The sequence below is a fragment of the Seriola dumerili genome, unplaced genomic scaffold, assembly GCF_002260705.1.
Source record: "Seriola dumerili isolate Sdu_G_001 unplaced genomic scaffold, Sdu_1.0 BDQW01000191.1, whole genome shotgun sequence".
NCBI lineage: Eukaryota > Metazoa > Chordata > Actinopteri > Carangiformes > Carangidae > Seriola > Seriola dumerili.
Window position 1 is genome coordinate 940,465 of NW_019174446.1, and position 22,379 is coordinate 962,843.

The following is a 22,379-nucleotide window of genomic DNA, read 5'->3' on the forward strand; positions in this document are numbered from 1 at the left end:
TAAACAAGCTTCGAAAGTGTCCCACTTCATCTGAAAATACTGTGCCAGTTTTGTTAACACCTTCAGCAAATGTGGGACACTGCTCTAATTTCCCTGAAAACTAAAGATGATATTGTCAATGCTTACTTTGTGATCAGAGACAACATGGCTTTATTAAAATGCAACATTTGTAATGGCTGGACAATTTACATTTACTTGAATCACTTATTGTTTTTCTTGGTCCAGTTCATTTGTCAGGCCACATCCCATGGACACCTGCCAGCCAGTGTCTCTTTGACTTTCAAACATGCACACAATGATGTCACACAAATAAAAGTGATGTTCAGTGGCAGGAGTTTTGTGATGCTAAGATTTTAGGATGAAAAACGATTGTATTGGTTCCAGTAGGTCAAATGGTAAAACAAGACAATGGTTAAGCCATTCATATTTTCCTTGGATAGTCATGAGTTTGTCCCTACCAAAATTCTGGGAGGGCAGAATTGTCCCTACCAATATTTGAGTGAACATGTTCACACAAAGTTTGGAGTGAAGACACATTAGATAATTCCGATGTTGCCTCCCAGAGGCTGCGTTTCCAAGACAACCAATAAAGGCATGCTAGCATTTAATTGGCTGAAGGGGCAGGGCTATCTGGAGGCTCACATCGTGTGCAAATATCGGACTTATTGCCAGTGAGGAGGTGGTAGTATGTAGGTGGGTAGTAAACTAACCAGCTATCAGCCACTGTGATTTAAAATGAAAACATATTGGCTACCTAACGTCACCAACCTTACATTATTAACTTGCACTGATGATAATGATAATATCTTGTTTGCGAATTCTGACATTGTTCAATAAATCATTGCTGTAAAAAAGAAGTCAAGTGAGAGAACGCTCTAGCCAACACCTCTAAAATATCATCATCACTAGAGGGCAGTGCCATACAGACAACTATTTCTGTATGCCTCTGAGACTCATTGTGCCTGGCCTCTCAGCATATACAGTATTCTGAGCTGCAGCCTATTCAAGATGTTGCGGTTTCTTGCATCTTTAAGCTTGATAATTGCATTCACTCCAAAGCACAGTCTTTGAACTGAAAAGCATTACAACAGAGTACTATATGGTATCTGTAAGCCTACATATGTTGGAGCAGCACTTGAGCTTAAGTTGTGTCAACATAGATTCATCACGTAACTGTGAAACTTTGAATATATAGAGTGGAATCTTATTTAGGAGTCGTCATATGAATTCTTATGTCTGCTACGAAGAAAGAAGCCAAACGAAACGTCGCCAGGGACGTATAAAATCATTTTATAATACATTATATGCTGAAAATGTTGTTTCAGTGCAGTTAAATAAACACATGAAGAATATTCACCTTTGTCCACACAGCAGCATTTTCCATTTATAGCATGTAGCATATGGAAATGAAATATTAAGACAAGCTGGTGTGCATGTGTAACGAGATTACTGACTGCAAAATATGATAATATGATGATGCTTTTTCTTCATCACCTTGCAGCTGAACACTGCACGGCAGGGCACAGGTCAGAATTTATCTGGACTCAAATGGACTCATGGATCTCTCCCTCACACACAGACACACACACAGACACACACACAGACACACACACACAGACACACACACACACACACACACACACACACACACACACACACACACACACACACAGCTATAAGTAGATGTTTTATTCTCTGGTTTAGTCCCTCTCCTTTATCACATCCATTGTAAATGAAAAGACAGACCGTACTGAAAAGTAAGTTTTCTGTACAATCCTCTTATAGAGAACCACAACTTCCTCTATCATATAACTTTAATCAGATTTTGTTGTTATCTATCTATCTTAGTAAAATTTTATATTAGCTTATATTATTTTTCTTAGGCTACTTGTATTCTGCCTAGTGTTTGCCAGTTTCAGTCCTTTACCTGTTCTCTTCTCTCCTCTCTGTGCTCACATATACAGTGTCATTATACAGTTGAATTCATTACAAATCTGTTCTGTTAAGTTGGAGACAGTGTGATTGTACTACCTTGGTGATGTCAAAATAAAGCTCAGAATCAAAGATCACACCCAAATCAAACCCAGCTTGACATGACCGAGACGAGCCATAACAGGAGGAAATTTGTCTTTGACAATGCCAGTGGAACATAAAGTCCACATAGCAGCGGAAATTAATATTATACCTAAGGATAATCTGATCCAAAGGAAGCAGATTAATCAGTGGTGTGCCATCAGGGCAAGCAAAGCAAGCAGTGTCTGACCAGTTAAAGCTAAAAATAGACATAAATTAGAAAGATACTTAAGTGATATTACATCTGATCTCAGAGCAGCTTTGTGTCCCATAAAGGACTTGATGCCTGTTTGCATTCATCATGTAATGTACTGCCCTCTTGTAGCTTGACTTCCAGCTGTTTGTATCTGTAGCCCCTTTTCCACTGGTCAAAAAAGCTGCTAAGACCCGCTCGGGCTATTGTTTTGTTTTGTTTTGTGTGGAAACTAAACATACACATTAAGCGTTAAGAGGCAGCAGTTGTAGCAAGTAAACGAGCAAATTACACTAATTTATCATCTCTGTGCAAAATCCGCTGTAAGTTGGAGAGGTTTGAGACAGGAGCAGACGGTTAGCTAGTTAGTTAGCAGTTAGCAGTACAGCTGTGATGTGGAGCCTAATGTCTTGTATCTCACTTTACTTAAGAAGTGGTGGAGAAATTGCTCACATATCTCAGTGGATGCTTCCAAATGGTGGCTGGGAGGAGGATTAATCACTGAGTTGATAGCCTGGAATAAAACTGGGGTTGTGACAGCTACTAGCAATCAAATTGGAAAAATGGAAATGCTTTGCTTGCTTCTTTAACTGTCGGCTGATATGCCAACATCAAGCTTTTTGGGATATTAAGAGACACCTTGAGTTGGTCTTTCTTCTACTAAGGCTCAGCTCTCCAACAAATTTTAATGATTTCATCCTTACATCAGCTGTATCAAGCTGGATTCACTCTTACCCTTAAGAGGAGAACACATTTGATTAAAAAAATCAAGGGTGTTCATTCCACAGGAAATGAGAAAGCTCAGCAGCTCAAATAAAACCCCCCTTAACTTCTACCTTTCGGCCATCAGAAACATTCTTTCATTTTCCCTCACAGTTTGGTTCTAATTTGTGTATTTCCTCTTGACCATAGGCCTTTCCTTTGGGAATTGCTGCTGAACCATTAACAACAGGGACAGGATGTAAAAAGCGCTCTCACACTAATCAGCCTCTTATGTAGAAGCTTTAGGGAAGGCCTTACAGGGTCCCTCAAGTGCAATGCCAAATTATTCTCCTAATATTTGTTTAATCTACTACATACTACTCCTGAATTCTTACTTAGCAGTCTCTCAAATAGTCTGCTGACAAATTGACTTTAAAATATTCTGCTCTAAAACTGGCAGACATATTTCCAATTTTGTTTGTTTCCTTGTACACCAGCCTGTTTATTCATATTCGTTGCATACATTATATTACTAATTCATCTTTAAAATAGAACCCTTAATAGTAGGAAAAACACAGGTGTAAATAATAAAATGAATGATGTGCAGGCTACCTGACTGTCATGATAAATAAATATAAGTTTCTCTAAACTACAGGGCTCTGCTGTTTAAGGAAATTACTGAATCTTAAAAAGAAAAGATAAAACAAGCATACCCAATGCCAGGCAGTCAGACGGCAAGAAAGGGGGTGAAATGTGATGAGGTGATGCAAATAAAGTCAACAGTCTGCAATCGACTTCACATCACAATATTTACAACTTAGAATACATTTATGAGAAACTCTCTTGATTGTTTCAATCTGTGGACCCTTACGGACAACGGGTGTCCCTCATTTCTTAGCATAAAAGGTTGCAACCCTAGTTGTAACACAAAAAACTGACAACAGACTGATCCATTACGCTGGTGACGTGGGGATGGGGCTGGACTCTCTGGCGGTGGTGTCAGACAGGAGGATGCCGTCTAAACTACAGACCATCCTAGGCAACACCTCCCACCCACTCCATGGTGTGCTGATCAAGCACCACAGTCATTCCTGCCTGTGGCCATCAACCTGTACAACTTGTTCCTCAGAGTGTCTGACATCAAATCATCATTTATTTGTTGAAGTATCCTTGGTTGAGATACCCCACATTGCCCCTGATGGCTGTTCCATCAGTGTATGACTGTGCATAAAAGTGTGATGTATGAATGTGAGTGAATGGGTGAATGTGGCAAGTGTTTTAAAGCGCTTTGAGTGGTCAGTAAGACTAGAAAAGTGCTATGTAAGTGCAAGTCCATTTACCATAACTACCATGGCAACGACATTTTAAGCATGTCTTGTGTAAACAAACAGTTGTGGTTGCTACGGTTCTGCCTTATCATTTTGCGCAAGAGTCCCATCCTTAACTTGAGAACTCGATCCACCTTCACAAGCTGGACTGGAGCAGAAAACAAGCGTACTCACTGTCAGGCAGCCGGAGTGAGGGAAAAGGCAGAAATATGAAGAGTGCTGTGAATCAAGACACTGGACAGTCTGCAAAGACTTCAGATGACAATATTCATAACTTGGAATACTTTTATGAGACACTTCCGGACTAAAGAAATATAAATAATGGAGGAACTGACAGATGATTGACACGTAAGGAGTCTCCACTGCTTCACCTCCTGCTGGTTCACGATGCCGGTAAACGTGAATTAATTCAACTTTAGTGCGCATTGTTGCTGAAAAACAAGTAAGTGGTTAAAATGTGTATAATTTATCTGAGCTAAAGAGGTACAACATGTCAATACTGACAAACGTTTAAGCATTTATATCTTTGCCCTGCTGCTTCTTACTAACGTGATCAGGTCACGGTAATGAGGTTAAACATTACACCCCCCCCCCCTTATTTTAAAGAAATAACCATTGTGAAAATGAAGTGTCTAACTGTGTATGGTTTCTGAAGCAGTCCTTGTGTGAGTGCGTGTCCAGCTTGCAGGTGGGCAGCACCAAGAGACATGTTGACGTCAATAGGATCAGGAACTAATGTCTGGACCCCCAATGAGGCGTTTCATACAAAGGAGAAAATTAGGTTTTTACCCTGACAGAGTGATCCTTGTCACTCTGTAGATCGTTCACATGCACAAAAACCTATATAACACACTACAAATGAGGGAAAAGGGTCCCGTTTAATGACCTTGCCTATAATCAATGCCAGCAGGGAGCGTTCATTTTCAAAACTGGGACTATAGACTGAGGTCCACTATGGGCTAAAACAGACCAAATCAACTGTCTCTGATGTCTGTTGAAAGTGACATTGTGAATAAAATGGATTTTACCAACCTCACCAAGGACTTCTCTTTCAAAAAAAAACATGAGGAAAAACTTCTGTAGGGAGGAATATGTATTTAGAATTATGCTGCTGTTGCATTACTATTGTTTTTATCTGCTGCTGCTGTGTTTATTAGATTTTTTTGGCTTGTTTTATTGCACAGCAGTTAAATTTGTGTGTCTTTAAGGACATTGTGATTTTGCCTCACTAAAGCAGGGCGTTCAAGCCCTTGTTCTATAGCACTGCTGTTTATAGTAAAGACTGTCTCAGTTTGTGTGTGTGTGTATGTCAGCGCGCCCCAAGCAGTGCTCTGGATGAACGCATTCAATGTTAATATTTTTAGTGAATGCTTGTAGCGTACATACGTGGCCTGGCATCAGTCACAAGCCATTAAGGAAATTCTTTGTACCGACATGCAGAGTTACGGACCCACAATTGACACTTTGCGACTCTTCCCACCATCAAACTATCAAATTGATAGGAAACAGAGACAAAGGACCCCTCTTCCACAAACGGACCATGCTTTTAGCATGTCCGAACGACACAGAACCAGACCAAAGGTCAAAGGGTCAGCTCCAGAGGATCAACCAATGGACACCAGGCAACTGGAGAATACAGGCAAAATCTCCAGTTTGTAACAATAAGACTTTGTCTATTGATATTTGATTGTTTCTTGTATAGGACAAGTAACAACAAAAGGACTGATTAACACTAAGGTGTGAATCCTGGCCTGTCTGTGCCATGCATGGACACACACACCAACCTCCCTTCCTCTGTCCCTCTCTAGATAAGAGTCATAAACTACAACCCACATTCCAATCCTGGGTAGTGACCAGCAGAACTCTCTTCACAGACACAGATCTCAGGAAGAATGTAAAATTTAATATCTAACTGTTCTGTAACTCATGAGATGTTCCTATGCAATAGTTTAATCCCAAACTTCTATCCCATAGAATGTTTGAAATGTAACATGTAGATAACACACACTGCATGACATCCAGAATGTCCATATTATTATTATTACAGTCAAAGAACTGCTGTGTAATCCACATTTATAGACTATTAGCTTTAGGAAATGTTTATATTGTTGTTTGATCAGTTAACCACTTGTATTGTGAATAATTCCAGGTTTGAAGGATGTAATATGAAATCAACACTCCTATTACTCCTCTCTGCCATTATTAGTGCAAGTAGTTTTCTATGTTATTTCACTTAATGTTTTGTGGTCATGGTGGAAGACGGATGTGCGAATTTATAAGTAAACTCTAGATTTAAATTATTCCAAAGTTCAGTGGGAAATTACTCTCTTCTCCAAGTGGAAACACAGGAGATTGGGGATGCCCCTGAAACATGCACCCGCCCCCAAGGGATAAAACAGTCGTGATCAATTCACACAGAGCAGAACAAGTCACAAAGTTCCAAAATCAGTTCAGAGGAGAACTAGAAGAGAAAGAAAAGTCAGAGAAACCCAGATGACAAGAAGATGCGAGAAGCGAGAAACGATGCAGAAACTAGAAGCTGAGATCTTTGCTCAAAGCTCAGAGTCCCGCCTCAGAGCCCGGCTCTGTAGGCATGTAAACTCTTAGCTCTGAGCTCCTAGCCACAAACTCATGGCTCTTAGTCATCTTTGCACTTTTCGTGTCTTTTATTTTTCTTTGCCACAAGCTCCAAGTAACAAAATTTTGTCTACATGCGCAATCTTTTATTTTTTATAAGCCAAGTCAAGACCAACTGAACCAAAGCAACAGAAGAGCCTCAGAGTAATTTTGTAACTTTTAATCATCATCAAGTTTTCCTTTTTGGAGTACAATCACCATAAACACAAGAGGCATGAGTTTAGTTAACTGCAGCTTTAGTTTCTCTTCAGAATGCAGAACAACACAATTTTCACCAATATGAAAAATAACAAAATGACCCTTAAACATAAAATAAATTGTCCTTATGTGTGACTTAGTCACTCTTCAATTTCTGGTCAATGTCTGATGATCAAAATAAATGCTGTTTCGCTCAAATTCAAGTTTAAGTCCAAATCAGACTGAAGCCTGATTTATCAGAGTCTGTTTAGTCAGAGAGCACTCCAAGTCTGCTGTGAGCTCGAGCTGTATCAGTCACGAGGACCGACACAATCCTACCACAAGTAGAATGTAGATCCGCTGTTTCAGTGGAATCCTAGATCTGAGCTCCTGGTATCAACAAGCAATTTCAACGAGAGTAAATCCTAAAATATGGCGTTAACGCTACATGCTGGACTGAACGAATCAGTTTACAAATGATGAACGTGAGCGTTTACGACAGTTTTAGCTCACGTTTTACACAGTTTCACAGCACGCCGCATGGCACCTCCATAGACACGTCCCAGCATGGCTGGTGTTTGAGCATTTGAAGCAGTTTTATGAACAAACTAGTGAAGACTCAGATGGATTATATTTATATACGGATTTTAAATGTAACTCATGTCTGTAGTTCTTCAGTGGTGTACAATAATTCATTTAGTTGGGAGTGGCAATGATTTGGCGCTGGTGATGGATGGGTAGAAGGAGGTTCTATTGAAAAAGAATATCGGCCTATTTTATTTAAAAAAACAAAAACAGAATAAATGAATGTGAACTTGTTCATTTTCATCTGTATGAACTGAACTTTGAACTCACTGGCCCCAAGTGTGTGTGTGTGTGTGTGTGTGTGTGTGTGAGCTGTGCTTTTGTATCCCATGTGTGATTATTACGCCTGGTGTTGACTGTGTTGTGTTCTGCAGTTGAATGAAGAGGCAGAGGACAGGACTGGGTGTCTGGTTCCTTACTCATCTGTTGCAACAAAAAAAGAACATGAGCTGTGTGTGTGTGCGTCTGCTGGGCTTGCCACCCCTCCGGTCATGTTGGAAAAGGCTTTTTTTTTCCTTTTTTTTTGTAACTCTCAGTAATGATAAATGACCAGCCTGAAATAACAAAATGAAATTATAATAACTGGTCCTTCAAACTGGGCAGTTCCTATAAATGATGTTCCAGCCCTCAAAGTTCAATATGAAGAATTAAAAATAAATGTGTCATTAGGAATACAATTTATAACAAGACTAGGTCAAAACCTAGTGTATGTCTGGACTGCCTATGGTCAAATCCTGATTTTATAACTGTGACGTAATCTGACAAAGTCACCAAACATGTAAACACAGCTGTATTTACTGTAAAATGTTCACTCAGAGAGAAAGTTAGAAGAGGCAGACTATCTTTTTTTTTAAGATATTTTTTTCAGGCTTTTGCCTGAGAGAGAGAGAGAGAGAGAGAGAGAGAGAGAGAGAGAGGACGACATGCAGCAAATAGCCGCTGGACCTGAACCCGGTCATGGAGTGAGCCCATATGGCATATGCTCCACCAGGTGAGCCACCACCGGACAGATTATCTTTCTTATTTTGTCTCTTACACAGCTCACAGCCTCCCACCCACAATAGTTTAGACTTTATTGTGACGACCCCTGGGGTCCTCTTGGGGGTTTGGGATCGTTTCTCTGACCTGTCTCTTTGTTTGCAGCTGATTAGTATATCACCTGTGGTATAACACCTGTGGCATTTGTTTCAGAGTATATAAATCCTGTCTGCCAACTAATCTCTCTCTGCTCCTCTCCACGGGAACATCTTCTGGATTTGGTTGTGTCTTAGTTTAAGGCTTATGTTTAGTTCTGCACTTTACAACACTTGAACTCACATAGCTCGCTCATGCACATGACACACTACTGATTTTCAACACCTCATACTCAGAACATTTAATTTGAGTCTCCCAATTTGGTTTAATAAAAATATTTTTTTATTAATCTTAATCTCCCTATTGTTGTAGTCTCTTGAGCCAGGGTCATATTATTATTTAGTTGTAGTAGAATGTAACAGACTGGTAGGTCTTTATGTCTAACTCCCTCTACATACCTGTGGCAACAACAGAAATACAAAAAAAGAGCAAAGTGTATTCAGGACGAAGGCACGACTGAGTTCTGTTTTTGGCTCCCTCGTGGGAAGGCATGCTAGCATTAGCCTTTTATCTTCAGGACAAAACTCAAGAAAACTTAAGTAAGTGAATTCAAATCTTTACATGACTGGCATTAGACAAGTCAAATCTTACATAGAGCAAACTACAGCAGTTTGGATCGAGATGTGTTTCATTAGGCAGGTCAGGAAACTGGGCATTATTTATAACAAAGCTACGAATTTGCAGGAAAATAAAATAATGATGTTTAGGGAGAAAAAAAAATTCTTAGAGCTATTGAAAAGATGTAAATATATCATTAACATATAAATCTGTGAATTGTTTAATTCAAAGGTGAGACCATATGGTAATCTGATATACATCTGATATAGAAGGAGGAAAAACATGGTTTGCAACTAGCGGAGCAGAAGTATGCTGTACCTGTTTGAAATACACACTCAGTTTGATTATGTTACAGAAGAGTTTTCCCATTATCATAACAATCATTAACCAACAACAGACACTCACCCTAATTTAGATTTAGATCATTTTTATTGTTATTGCTTTGTGAGGAAAACAAAACAAAACAAAGCGAACAAATAAGAGACAGGGACATTATGAGCAGAAATACTTGTCAGTAGAAACTGAATTGAAGTCATTGGAGGTCAAGGCCTCACAATGTTAAAGAGAGAACCCCAACAGTCCCACTATGAGCAAGCACTTGGCGACAGTGGAGAGGAAAAACTCCCTTTTAACAGGTGGAATTCTCTGACAGAACCGGACTCAGGGTGGGCGGCCATCTGCCTCGACCGGTTGGGTTGAGAGGAGAGATAAAGAGAGAGAAGGAAGAAAGGAAAGATGACCCACTGCAACAGTGTGGCTGGTGTGTGTGTGTATGTGTGTGTCATCATGGTAAAATGCAGTCCTGGAGACACCAGGAACAACCATGGAGGTGGCTTTGAGTATTTTGGCAGGTGTTATTCTGTCTGTCTGTGGACAGATTTCATCATCACTATAGTGCCACAACTGGGCAAGATATAAAATCTGTCCACAGACAGACAGACGGACATAAACACCTGTACCCAAGACCGCCTCTGTGGTAGTTCCTCCTACAGTTGGTGTCGCCAGGACCACATTCAGCCACAACGACACACACACACACACACACACACATACACACACACACACACACACACACAGAGAGAGAGAGAGAGACTCACAGGGTGAAAACAATACCAGCACCGTTGTTGTAGCTGATATTAATTCAAATTCAGTTTCTAAGGTCATAGCATATTTCTGCCCTTAAAAAAAGTTCAATGTCCTGTCCAATGGGGAGGGGGTGGGTGGTTACAGTGGAGGGATGGTGGAGGGATAGGGTTTCACTTCCTTCCACCTGCTCTTTTTCGTGCTGATCCAGGTTTTGGTTCTCTGGAAGTATCAATTTCGTAAAGGGGAGGATAGAGTCCAGCCCCGTATGATACGTCAACATGCACAAGTCCGTCTTGATTGGCTGACGCCGTGACCATGGGACGATCCAGTCTCTCCCACAGCTTCTGTTTGATGCAACGTCCGAGCTGTAGAGAGTACGGACGAACACGCCCACTCTTGTATCTGTGAGGAGTGGGAGAAAGAGAAATGAAAATCATATATGTGATACGAAGTTGAAAAATGACATCATCACGATGTGATTGAAAGAGTCATGGTTTTTGACACCAACATACTTCAACATATCATCTACCACTTCATGGTAGATCCGCTGGTACTCTTCCACTGAGTGATGGTGTATCTTCACTGGAACATCTTTGTTTACATCAGCGGAGCTTTGTTGGTTATCAGCGTTGAAGGCCTGGGGTCTGGGGGTGACCCTGGAGACCACCGGCAGGTCCGCAGGTGAAATAGCGGACCGAAGCCTCTTAGCCAAATTCATCTCCCCAAGAGGTTCAGCAGAAGTTCTGGAAGGACTGGGCACAGTTGTCCGTTTCCTCTTCTTGGGAAGGCTGGCAGCAGTAGCAGAGTGCTGCGGTGTCGCGGTGAAATTTTGCACCTGGGGAAGGTCAGCAGCACATGAGAGGATGTCAAGCTCTGAAAGACTTGGAAAACTTTTGCAATCTGGCAGGAGAAAAATCTATTTCAGATGAGCCTCAGAGGACCACTGTCAAATTAAAAGACCCTTCATAGATTCTGTCCTTTTAACCTTACACCGGCAAGAGTTTCACATTAGTTGCTCTACATACAGATGATCGAAGAGTGTGAAAGATTTGGTCTCAGTCCAAATGTCAAACCTGGTTGTTTGTGCGACGTGGACGCTTGTTGCAGGGTCTATGGCTCCCTGCAGCGTGTTGCAGATGTGGAGACATCATTCTCCTCAGACAGTAGTTGTGGTCTGTCAGGTGGATGGGCACGACACACTGCAACAATACACACGCGTTAGAACGAGGCTCTATAAGTTCATGAAAAGTAAGTCCTGCATTCAAAACTGTGACTGAAGTTAAAGTACAGAGGTATTTTCAGCTAAATGTAGTTACATGATCAAAGGTAAATGTATCCATGATGCAGCCGAGTTCATCAGGATTGATGCATAAATAGATAAAACAATATTAATGTAATGCTGTAGTTAGTAAATAGTAAGCTCATTTGAAATCCCTTACAGGTCTGATGGAAAGTTTATCTTTATAAATCAATCATAGTTTATAAGTTGATCAAATGTTTTGGACATAAAAGTAAAGAGAAACCATAGCAGTCAAATAAAAGTCATGGAGAATAAAGTGCAATATTTCCCTCTGGGATGTAGTGGAATAGTATACAGTATCAGAAAAGGGAAATACTGAATTCAACTAAACTACCTCAACACTGTACTCAAGCACAGTAGTTGTAAGCATATTCATTTACTTTCCAGTGTTGGTTTTTTAGCCACTGGTTACAACAAACCTTCAGTCTTACCTGTTGTTCTTGCGTTTCCATGTCAGCTCAGTGAAGAGACTGATGGCAACAGAGAGCAATTGTATTTAGCAGCTGAAGCTCGACTTGAAACTTGAAATTCTGATGAAGTTGTTGAAGTTTTTGAAGTCGAGGTATCTCAAATGTTGACGGTTTGTTTTGACCAAGCACAGGAGCACTACTCCGTTCAGGTAACTTGGTGTAAGTGAAGAGTTTTAAGGTTCTAACCAAGATGTACTACATGATCTCAGAGTTCTACAGTTATGATGTAACTACAGAACATTCTCATTATTTGTTCTAGATCATCAAGGTTCTAACAGAGTTCTCAGTGGCATTTTACAACTGCCATGTGATTCATTCTGAACATTCGTGAAGTTATGGTGAAATGAGAGAATATTAACATTATATTTTTGTTTAAGAAGTTCAAGCACCGAGAAACACCAACATGAACATGGAAGAATAAAAAGACACGTTTCCTGGTCTGACCCCCAATCAGTATCTTTTATTACTATGTACACATCTAACAAATCACAATCACAATTGACTGTTTAACAGCAATTCAACTTTTCAAAATGATATCTAAATATAGCACCTTTTAATGAAGAGGTCTGTACGATTCATCTGAAAAGTAGATCATATGCAGTTAAGAAGTTGAAGTCCATGAATAACCTTAATTGGAACAAAGTTAAGCAGCAAACAGTTGCCAAAAACTAGAAAAAAAAAACAGAAAAAAAGAAAACAGTGCACTGAACAAAAATATAAACGCAGCACTTTTGTTTTTAGTCCCATTTTCCACGAGCTGAAATAAAAGACCTAAAACTTAATCTAAGTCTAGGTGGATGGATTATCTTGACAAAGGAGAAATGCTCACTAACATGGATTTTAACACATTTGTGAGCCTTCTATGTGTTTTTTGGAAACAGATCTTTTATTGCAGCTCATGAAAAATGGGAGTAAAAACAAAAGTGTTATTCTATTTTTGTTCAGTGTAAATGAAGCCTTGAGGTTGAACGCAAACAAATTCCTGCAGGTGCCATAACTTTTGTCAATCATTTCCAAACCCCCTGCTTGTACAAAGGCAGAGTTGGAGCAAACTGTGTTGTGGTGTATTATTAGGACAGAACTGTACTGCAGGAAGTAGTGCTGTATATTGCTGTCAGAATGGTGAGAACATTTACAGTACATTTACTCATTTGGCAGATGCTTTTATTCAACTTCCAAGTGAGGGGCGAAACTACTAAGTGCTACATCTATTTAATAGAAAAAGACAAGTAACAAAGGAGGGCAGGCTGGTTGGTCAGGGGTTCATCCTACAGCAAGATAATGAGAAAAAAGAGCCAGACTGTGCTTCACACAGTGTCCAGACTTCAACCACATCAAGACGGTTGGGGATGAATTGGACAGAAAGTGAAAACAAATCAACCTGGAAGTGAAACACATTCGTGGGAACTCCTTTGACAGTGTCGGGACGAACCCTCTCAGAGATATTTGATTTCCGTTGCAGAAAGTGTCACGGTTTGATCTGATGAGACTCTTTCTGTTGACTCTTTGTTTGGACTTTGTTAGACTATTTATGTTTTGACATTTTATTCATTTCCTGTTTTATTTTGTAATCACTTCCCTCGTGTGTCTCGTGTTAGTTTGTCTGTTTTACTCTGTGTGCGTTTGTGAAGTACTTTGGTTTTCTGTTTAACCTTTGTTAAGTTTCCCGTTTGTCGTGCTCCTGTGTTCCCAGTGTTTTTTGGATACTTCCTGTAAGTGACTTAAAACACCCTTTCTTCCACCCGCTCCCTTGTTTGTCCGAGTCTGGGTCCAGTTAACCCTAAACCTGACGGACAGAACATTACACTGACTGCTGGATTAGTCAAAAAATTTTGATTAAAATTCCATGATTCCTTGTTTTTTTTAAATCTCCAAATGTTTATTTGTTCATGTTCCCATTTCAGAAACACTCAGACATTCAATTATGTAAATTCAAATAACAGCTGGACGAAATGAGGTGTCGTAGTGGCTGGTAGTGATTACAGTTAATGATTCTGCAGAACCAGTTTCCAATCCGTCCGGCAGCTGTTGGATGGATTGTTGGATGTTGGATCTTATTTTCCACATTTGGACCAGGAAACGTGTGATATCATGTGGTATGATTAATTTAATTAACAGCATGTCGCAAAATGTCTTGTCTAGACAGAGAGAAATAAAAACAAAAAAAAATGAGAGAGAGGCAGCGAGAGGTCAGCGTACTGACTGTCCTTGCACTGATATCATTAATGGACATACTGACAAACAAGAAAAACACAGAAATGGACTAAATAACATGCGTCGCAGCCTTGGTGAGGCAGCCTTTCAAGGCTACAACAACAGTTCCCTGTCTCGCCCACGTAAACACAATCCACTGCCTAAAACACTCCTGAAAGACAGGCTCACTGAAGCTCTTATATCAGTGCCTTTTGTTTGGACGCTCAGTTGTAAAATAATGAGAAGAAAAGACGAATCATCTTCTAAAAGGCCTCTAAACAAGGCGGGTGTTTAGCAGCCAGCAGCGGAGAGGGAGGAACAAGTAAGGCTTTTACATGATTCTTCATTTAATTCAAGCTTTTATTTTTGCAATGTCCAATTAGGGATTCGGCAGGGTAATTAAATGTTGATGTGTTTTGTCTATGGATACATTTTGTAGAAGTGTGTTACTCACGTAGCTGTAAATAACACACTGCCAAAGTTGTGAGTTTTTAAAGCCTAACGAAGCCGTATAATAGTAGTTAATAATGTTCAGTTCAGTATGTCTTTCAGGGACAAGAAACCAGTGAAAGTTACATTACAAGGTAATGCTGAGGAACCTTTTTACCCAAAAGTACAAGCAGAAAATGGCGGTCGAGGCCTGCGGCTGTGTGTTATGAAGACAGGGATGACATTCAGCCGACCTGTAACGAGAGCTCTGTCCATTATCATTCCTGCTCCCACTTTGTGCACTTCTGGCTGATTCATCTGGCTTTGATCAATTTGATGGTTGCCCACTGTTGAGGGACGCTTCTTCCATTGTCCCCGCTCACTTAAGCATCAGCTCTAAAAGGAATCGTAATAAATTTCAAGGAAACTGGAGCGAAATAGACACTCTCTTTAATACTCTCCCCGAGTGCTGAAAATAATTCTAATCATGTTTCTGCAACGCCCCCCCCACCCTCATCAGAGATACTTTTGCAGCCTCACTGGACTCCAGCTGTGTGTGTGAACACACACTCTCACCTTTTTTTCAGCTAGTGACATTTACTGGTCTCATCAAACCTGCTGTTGAGGCCCAAGGATAACTGTTAAGTGCTACTGCTGTGCATAACAAAGCCCAGGTCTTTGTCTTCCTCAATATCCAGTTGGGGAGGACAGATCATCTCATCATGAGGAACATCCAAATAGCATAACACCATGTCAGTCTGTGTAAAGCCAGCTGTTTGATCTTCAGAAACCAGTCGGGTAATGAAGGGAGAGAAATACAGAAATGTGTCATAAGAGAGGATTAAGGCAGATAACATGGTTTCGGAATTGGGCTCAGTGAGAGAGAGAGGGAGAGAGAGAGAGAGAGAGAGGGAGAGAGAAAGAGAGAGAGAGGCCTGTAGAGTAGAGTAGAAAGAAAATGTTTGCATAAGTAGCTCGGGTGATGAGGGCCTCTTTGAGATCTATCGGAGTAGATTTGTCTCAACATTTATTTCCACAAATACAAAAAAATACATTTGTAAACTCACAAAAATATCTTGCAAATATAAAACGGATCTGCAAATACACACATTCAACAAATAAAAACATATCTGTGAATACATGAAATGAATTGACTAATAAATGAAAAGCATTCGTGAATATCTTTCTATCATTGACAACTTTCAAACAGACATTTGTGAATCGGTTTTCTGTCTGTGAAGAGAAGAAGCATTTGCGGATCTCAGTTCTACATATTGTGGATTTGCATTTTACACACACAGTTTTGAGACAAACTCTCCGGCAGTCTGAACGAATATCCACTTGTATCACTGGGCCACTTTTGAAAAAACGTGCGATCGCCCGCTGACAACGCCATTTCCGCTTTTCAAAGTAAGAGCACGCAGTCTTCCATGAGCCCCCCCCCCCCCCAAAATAATGATTGATATAAGATATTCACAAATGCTTTTCATTTATTTGTAAAATTAACAGAATGTATTCACAGATATATTTTTGTTTGTAGAATTTGTGTATTTGCAGATCTGCTTTATATTTATGAGTTTCCAATTTTTTTTTGTATTTGTAGGTGTTTTATATTTACAGATTACACATTTACACACAGACTGTCAATCTGTGAGACAAATCTACCTCCGCAGAGATCATATGTATTTCATGGCCAAAATTTTGTGAATGCCCAATTGGGTTAGGACACCTCTGTGCATATATTAGTTTTGATGTGTGGTGGTACATGTCTGGGCAAAGGGCCAACAAAGGGGAATCTTGATGCTGCCATGTAAAATTATAATTTAGATAATTGTGGCATCAGTTTTGGCGGAGGCGCTCTCCGCACTGCAACTTAAGAGAACAAATGCAAATACTCACAACACAATGGAAGTGTTTCCAGCGGGCACAAAAAACAGTGCTGAGGGAGGCGCCCCGATGGCTGCCCAGGTAGAGCACGCACCATGAATGCGTAGTCCTGACAACAGTGAGTTTGGAGTCCAACCCGTGGCCCTTTGCGCCATATCATCCTCTCTCTCTCTCTCTCTCTCTCCCTCCCTAATTTTCCTTTCTGTCTCTTGCTCTCTCTCTCTCTCTCTCTGTTCGAATTAAATAAAATAACTTAAAAAGTCAAACGTGAAGAACCTTTTGTTGTTCAATGCTTTTAACGTCATGATAATGCGAGGCATTGGCAGGTTCGTCCCCTGGAAACACTTCTGTTGTGAGTATTTGCAGGCACGTCTTGTCAAACTGATATGTTTTCTTGTTTGTGTTTTGTCTATATGTTTTCATAAGCTGCAGTGCATTGAGCTCTTTGGGTTACCGTACAATACCCCAATTTGAACAATAATATACTTGACTTTGTACCAGTAGTTTGTGAAGGCTTTTTCCCATTCAAACAATGCCTCTGAGCACAAAGCCAGATCCATAACAGTTTGGTTTGAAAAAACTTAACCCCTCAACCCCATCCAACACCTTTGAGGTGAACTGGAAGACTGAGGCCTTGGTGCTGGACCTCACTTCTTCTTCTCTTGTGGCAGAATGAAAGCAAAAACCCTGCAGCCAGGATCTAACATGTGGTAGGAAACCTGAACCCAAAAGAGTGGAGGCTGTTACAGTAGCAGATTAATGCCCATGACTTTGGAATGAGATGATCCGTTACTGTATGGGGTGTGTAATGAGCTGCTGTCCACATACTTTTGGCCGTACAGTGTAGTTTCCTATGAATCTCAGTGTGTGAGTGAGTGTGGTCATTTCTCTATTTCTGTGACTGACAGTTCAGAGGAGAGAGTTGTGGCAGCAAGAAGCTTTTTAAGGAGTAAAAACAGAAGATTTGCAACTTCTTTGTTAAGACAATTTGTCGCTTTTTGGCTCCCGTTTGATCCCCTGATGTTTCCCTATTCTGAACATTTATTACTGATTTTGCAATAACACAAACACTGAGTCAGCCGGGAGATTTAAATGAAACTGTAATGATCCCTGAGGCTAAACTTACCATTGCAGCAGGAGAAGATACACATAGAATGAGAGTGTGATCAGCGCATACAGAGCAGACTGGAGGTTAGAAGAGAATGTGCAGTAATGAATAACAAGCTGTTCAGTTTAATGGATAAGTGGATGAAAGAGCACAGCTGGAATATGTTTATGTAGAGGAGCGGGGTTGCTGATGATGACTGCCTGAAGTCACAGAAATCATCATCATGAAGATGCTTTTTATTTCTTAACAACAGGAAAGATAAATGACAGAAAAAATCTGCAGGGGTTCTCCTCAGAGTGTTGAGTCAATTCTATCTCGTTAATTAATCAATAACGTGGCATGTCACTGCAACATTTTCCCTTAAGCTTTATCTGACCTTAAGTTTGATGAGAAATGAATATTGATCATGTGTCGAGGTGGACATATTAACACACACACACACACACACACACACACGCACGCACACACAGAGGCACGCCAAGCATAACGAGATGATTATTTCCTGAACTGTTTACAACATCACTGGAAATAAGCCTGCTCTGTCATTATGTTGTCAATAAATCCCTGCATGACTGTAAAGATCAAAACATCACAGACGACAGTGTGAACAGGCATCACACAGTTTTATCTCCAGGGCTCCAGGGCTGGCAACAGTGGTCAGTTGGCCACCGCTTTGGACCAGGCTGAAACATCACTGACAGATATTGTATGGATTACCATGCACTTTGATACAGACATTATTCCTGACAGGATGAATAAGTAATATCCCTTCAGGTTAGTGAGTTTATGACCAGATATTTACAAAACTAATGTCATTCCCATCAGCCACAGCTGTACTTTGCGTTAGTGCTAATTAGCAAATGTTACTTTGCTGTCATTATGGGTTGCCACCTGTGATGTGTGAAAAAGCGGAACACTCGGAGGGGGGTGGGGTGGGGTGGTGTTGGGGTTGGATACATTATATTTTTTTTTGGTCATTTATGTGACAGGACAGTAGAGACTGACAGAAAATGCAGGGGCACAGAGCTGGGGAACGACATCCAGCAAAGAGTTCAGCCAGGCAGGAGCTGAACCAGGAAATTGCATGCTGAGGGTGTCTGCGCCCACTGCATATGCGCCCAAACCAACTGGCCAGCAGGTCATCCAATTCACGGGGTCGTGGATGTGGCTGCAGTTGCTAGGTAATAAAGTGAATTGGGCACTGTTGTATTCGTTTACGGACACAGGATTGGACATAACTAGGAAGAAAACAGAAAAGCAGTAGAAGGAAAAAAAATGAGGTTTTACTTGAAAGTATGAAATTCTAAATTAGAAGTGCATTTTCACAAAAAAACAGGACAATTCATGTCCTGGGAAAGAATATTGATTTTGCGGGAGAGTCGCTCAAAAAAGAGAACCATCCCGGGAAAACCGAGCCAGGTGGCAACCCTACGTATGTGTCATGCTAAACTAAGACAATGACCGTGACAAACATCCCCTGCGTTAACACTATCATGTTACATTAGTTCACATTTAGCTCAATGCACTGCTGCCTAAGTACAGCCTTACAGAGCCACTCGCATAGCTGTAGACTCAGTGTACGACCTGCATCTGCTGCTCTCCATGTGAGCTCACAAAGCAGTGGTATGTCGGCACATGTCAGACTGGAACGCCGCTTCATCACTCTCCTGTTTCCCAGCTTGACTCACATCAGCTCTCCAGGAGAGCAAGATTTTTTCACCTGCACTCCTACAGTGAGAGGACATGACTGAGCCTGCTTCTGTTTTAATTCATCATTATAAATGATATTAATATAAATAGTTCGACTTTGACTTTGACAGCATTGAGGGATAGACTGATGTATTTTTTCCTTAGCTGAACCTTATCCTGACACAAGATTTTTAAAATGTCAGTTTCTTGCCGAACTACTTTATGAATGTGTTGTATTTTTAATTTAGCCACAAAATACAGTAGTATGTTCCTGCAGTAGTGGAGGCTGCATTTCTAGGACTTTTTCACACTAGCGCCAACTAGAGGATAGGAGTGCTGGAGGCTGATTTAACGGCCGCAGTTTCAGGACTGTATTTCTGGGACAGTAGATTGCAAAAACTGCCATTGTGCTAAGGGGTGCATGTTGGGCAGTTTGTGTAATTAGCATAATTAGGTAATTATCAGATAAACTGAAGACTGAAGCACATGCTATGACCTTTGCAGTAACTAGCTCTCGACCAGACATTTGAAAGGCTGGAGAGAGTCAGGACACAAGGACGACTCTGGGGACACATTCCAGATTATATACTGTATATGAATTTTATACAATAATAAATGACCCTCGCAAGTGTGTGCAACAGAGACAGGTGGAGGCGGAGGAGTATGAAAAGAACCTCAATGATTCCTGAGAGAGAGAGAGAAAGAAAGAGAGACATGACTTTTCCTGACCCTTCAATACTCATTACGCACAGCATTAATACTAATTTAATAGTAATTTCCACGCCGCTATAATTTAGTAGTTTAATGTTGCTAATATAACATCGGGCAATACTAAATTCCTGCAGTAGTTTCAGGACCATGCAGAGTTATGTATTATTAATAATAAGATTTGATTTTATTATGATAAATGTTGTAAATGGCTAAAAGTAATAAAGTAATTAGTTCACTGCTCTTGACATTTTTATAAGAGCTGTCTTCCTCACACTAAGATTGTCGTCCATCTTCTTAGTGAAATGCGGTGCTGTTGTCCACTCCCTCAGGTGGCAGTGCCATGATAAACTAAGGTCCTGCTGGAACACCCTACTCACAAAATATTAGAGGGAAGCATCCAGAAAGCTTGTGCTGCTCGCTATGATGAAAACAAAAGACTCAGTGCAGCTCTGTCATGACACTTTCACCATTTCTTTTAGCCTTTTTGATTCTCAAGCTCCATCTCCTTCCAACTGAGTCAGACAACTGACAGAAATGAGGCGAAGAATTCTTACATAACTGCAAAGCACAGTAAAAGCATTGGATTACTATTTCACTTTTTACTTAATATAGAAGATTTTATTATTCTGAAAACATATAGTCCACTTTGTGATTGACAAAGCAAAGAGGGATGAGAGGATTTTGGATAAAAGCTCAGTGCAATTATTATAATTATCGTCAGTCTGCAGCCTGGCAGGAATTCTGACTCATCGCCCAGATCACAGAGTATTTCTTTCATTTTAATTATGATGATCAGAAAATATTCTTTTTAAAACGTGTTTCAGGTGGAACTAAACTTTTTGTTGAAGGACAGAATACTTAGATAAGATCTGGGTGAAAGGTCACACTAACTTCACTACCCTACTCAGATGTATAATGGAAATGATGAATGCTGTGCCAGAAGCTGTGCCAGAACCACCAGCAGCTGAAAAAAGGACGTAGAAGGACATTTAGTGAGAAACCAGCTGCAGTAGCCTGTCGCCACTGCTCCTGTATGTTAACTGAAATTTGGCCTTCACTTGATTGATTAAAGAGGAAGTAGTCGCAGTGTCTCACTGTATCATCCATCTTTTTTTTTTTCTTTTTTCCCCCCAAAATAAGACATGATTTTGGTGCAGCAGCGTCAACATTTCTGGTACAAAACAAAACCTAATGCTGCCTTTATACTGACCTGCTACACTTACTTGCCGTCTAACCTAAAGGAAACTTAAACATATGGTTCCTGTATATGATTGTCCTCTGCACTGGAGAAAATATTCAGCACTGACCTTTATACATAACTTGCAATGCTTTATTTTGAAGAAGAAAAAAAAAAAATTTCATCCTAAACGAGAAATAAATGTCATAAATATGTTATAGAATGTATTCAGTTTAACTTTCTGATACATGTAGACACTCTGTTACAACACTAATGTTTTAAAACAAATGATGAGAAAACTGTTTTCGTGTTTTATAATTTCAAGCAGAAAGCGAGTTCTCAGGTTTAAAAGGTTCTATCTGCATTTGACCTGTTTCAAAAAAAAAAACCCCATTTACAAATTTGATAGGATTTTGATTTTGAATACATTTAGGGTATCTGTCATTTTCATGTATGGAAGAGACCTGTTCCACATATCACTTTTGCTATTTGGAATGCAGAAACTGAAAGCAGGAAGCTGAAACTGAAACTTAAGCTCAATAACTCAAAACGGCTCAGAGTGCAGACAGAACCGTTAAACAGTATAGTCATTTGATTTTTGTTGCTTTTTGTCGACACAAACGGAAGAAATCATCTTGCTGAAATGTCAGCATGTGTTTTCAAATTGATGAGGATGTTTCTCTTTGTGTTTTGTCCATTTGCATGTGTTTTCTTATGTTGCAGTGCTTTGGGCTGTCAGGGCCACCGTAGATAATATTTCTTTGGTGAACATCTAGAGGAAGATGTATGTGATTGCTGATATTAATCCTTAATATGGAAGACAACCAACTGAAAGTAACATTAATGTTACATCCACAATCAGCGCTTGACAATGTTAGGTTAATTCTTGGTGGATTGTAGATGAATTTTCACCAGTTTTTTCTTCAGATAACATGTTTTGCT

The 22,379-nt window shown here is 40.2% G+C and overlaps 1 protein-coding gene across 1 annotated transcript in view; it reads left to right on the forward strand.

Moving 5' to 3' along the window:
* Nucleotides 1–4,679: 4,679 nt before the first annotated feature.
* Nucleotides 4,680–22,379, forward strand: part of mc2r (melanocortin 2 receptor) — a 20,679-nt gene continuing 2,979 nt past the window's right edge. The window contains exon 1 of the mRNA XM_022753492.1: nt 4,680–4,738. The gene's annotated coding sequence lies outside the window, so the exon portion shown is untranslated. The remainder of the gene's footprint in view (nt 4,739–22,379) is intronic.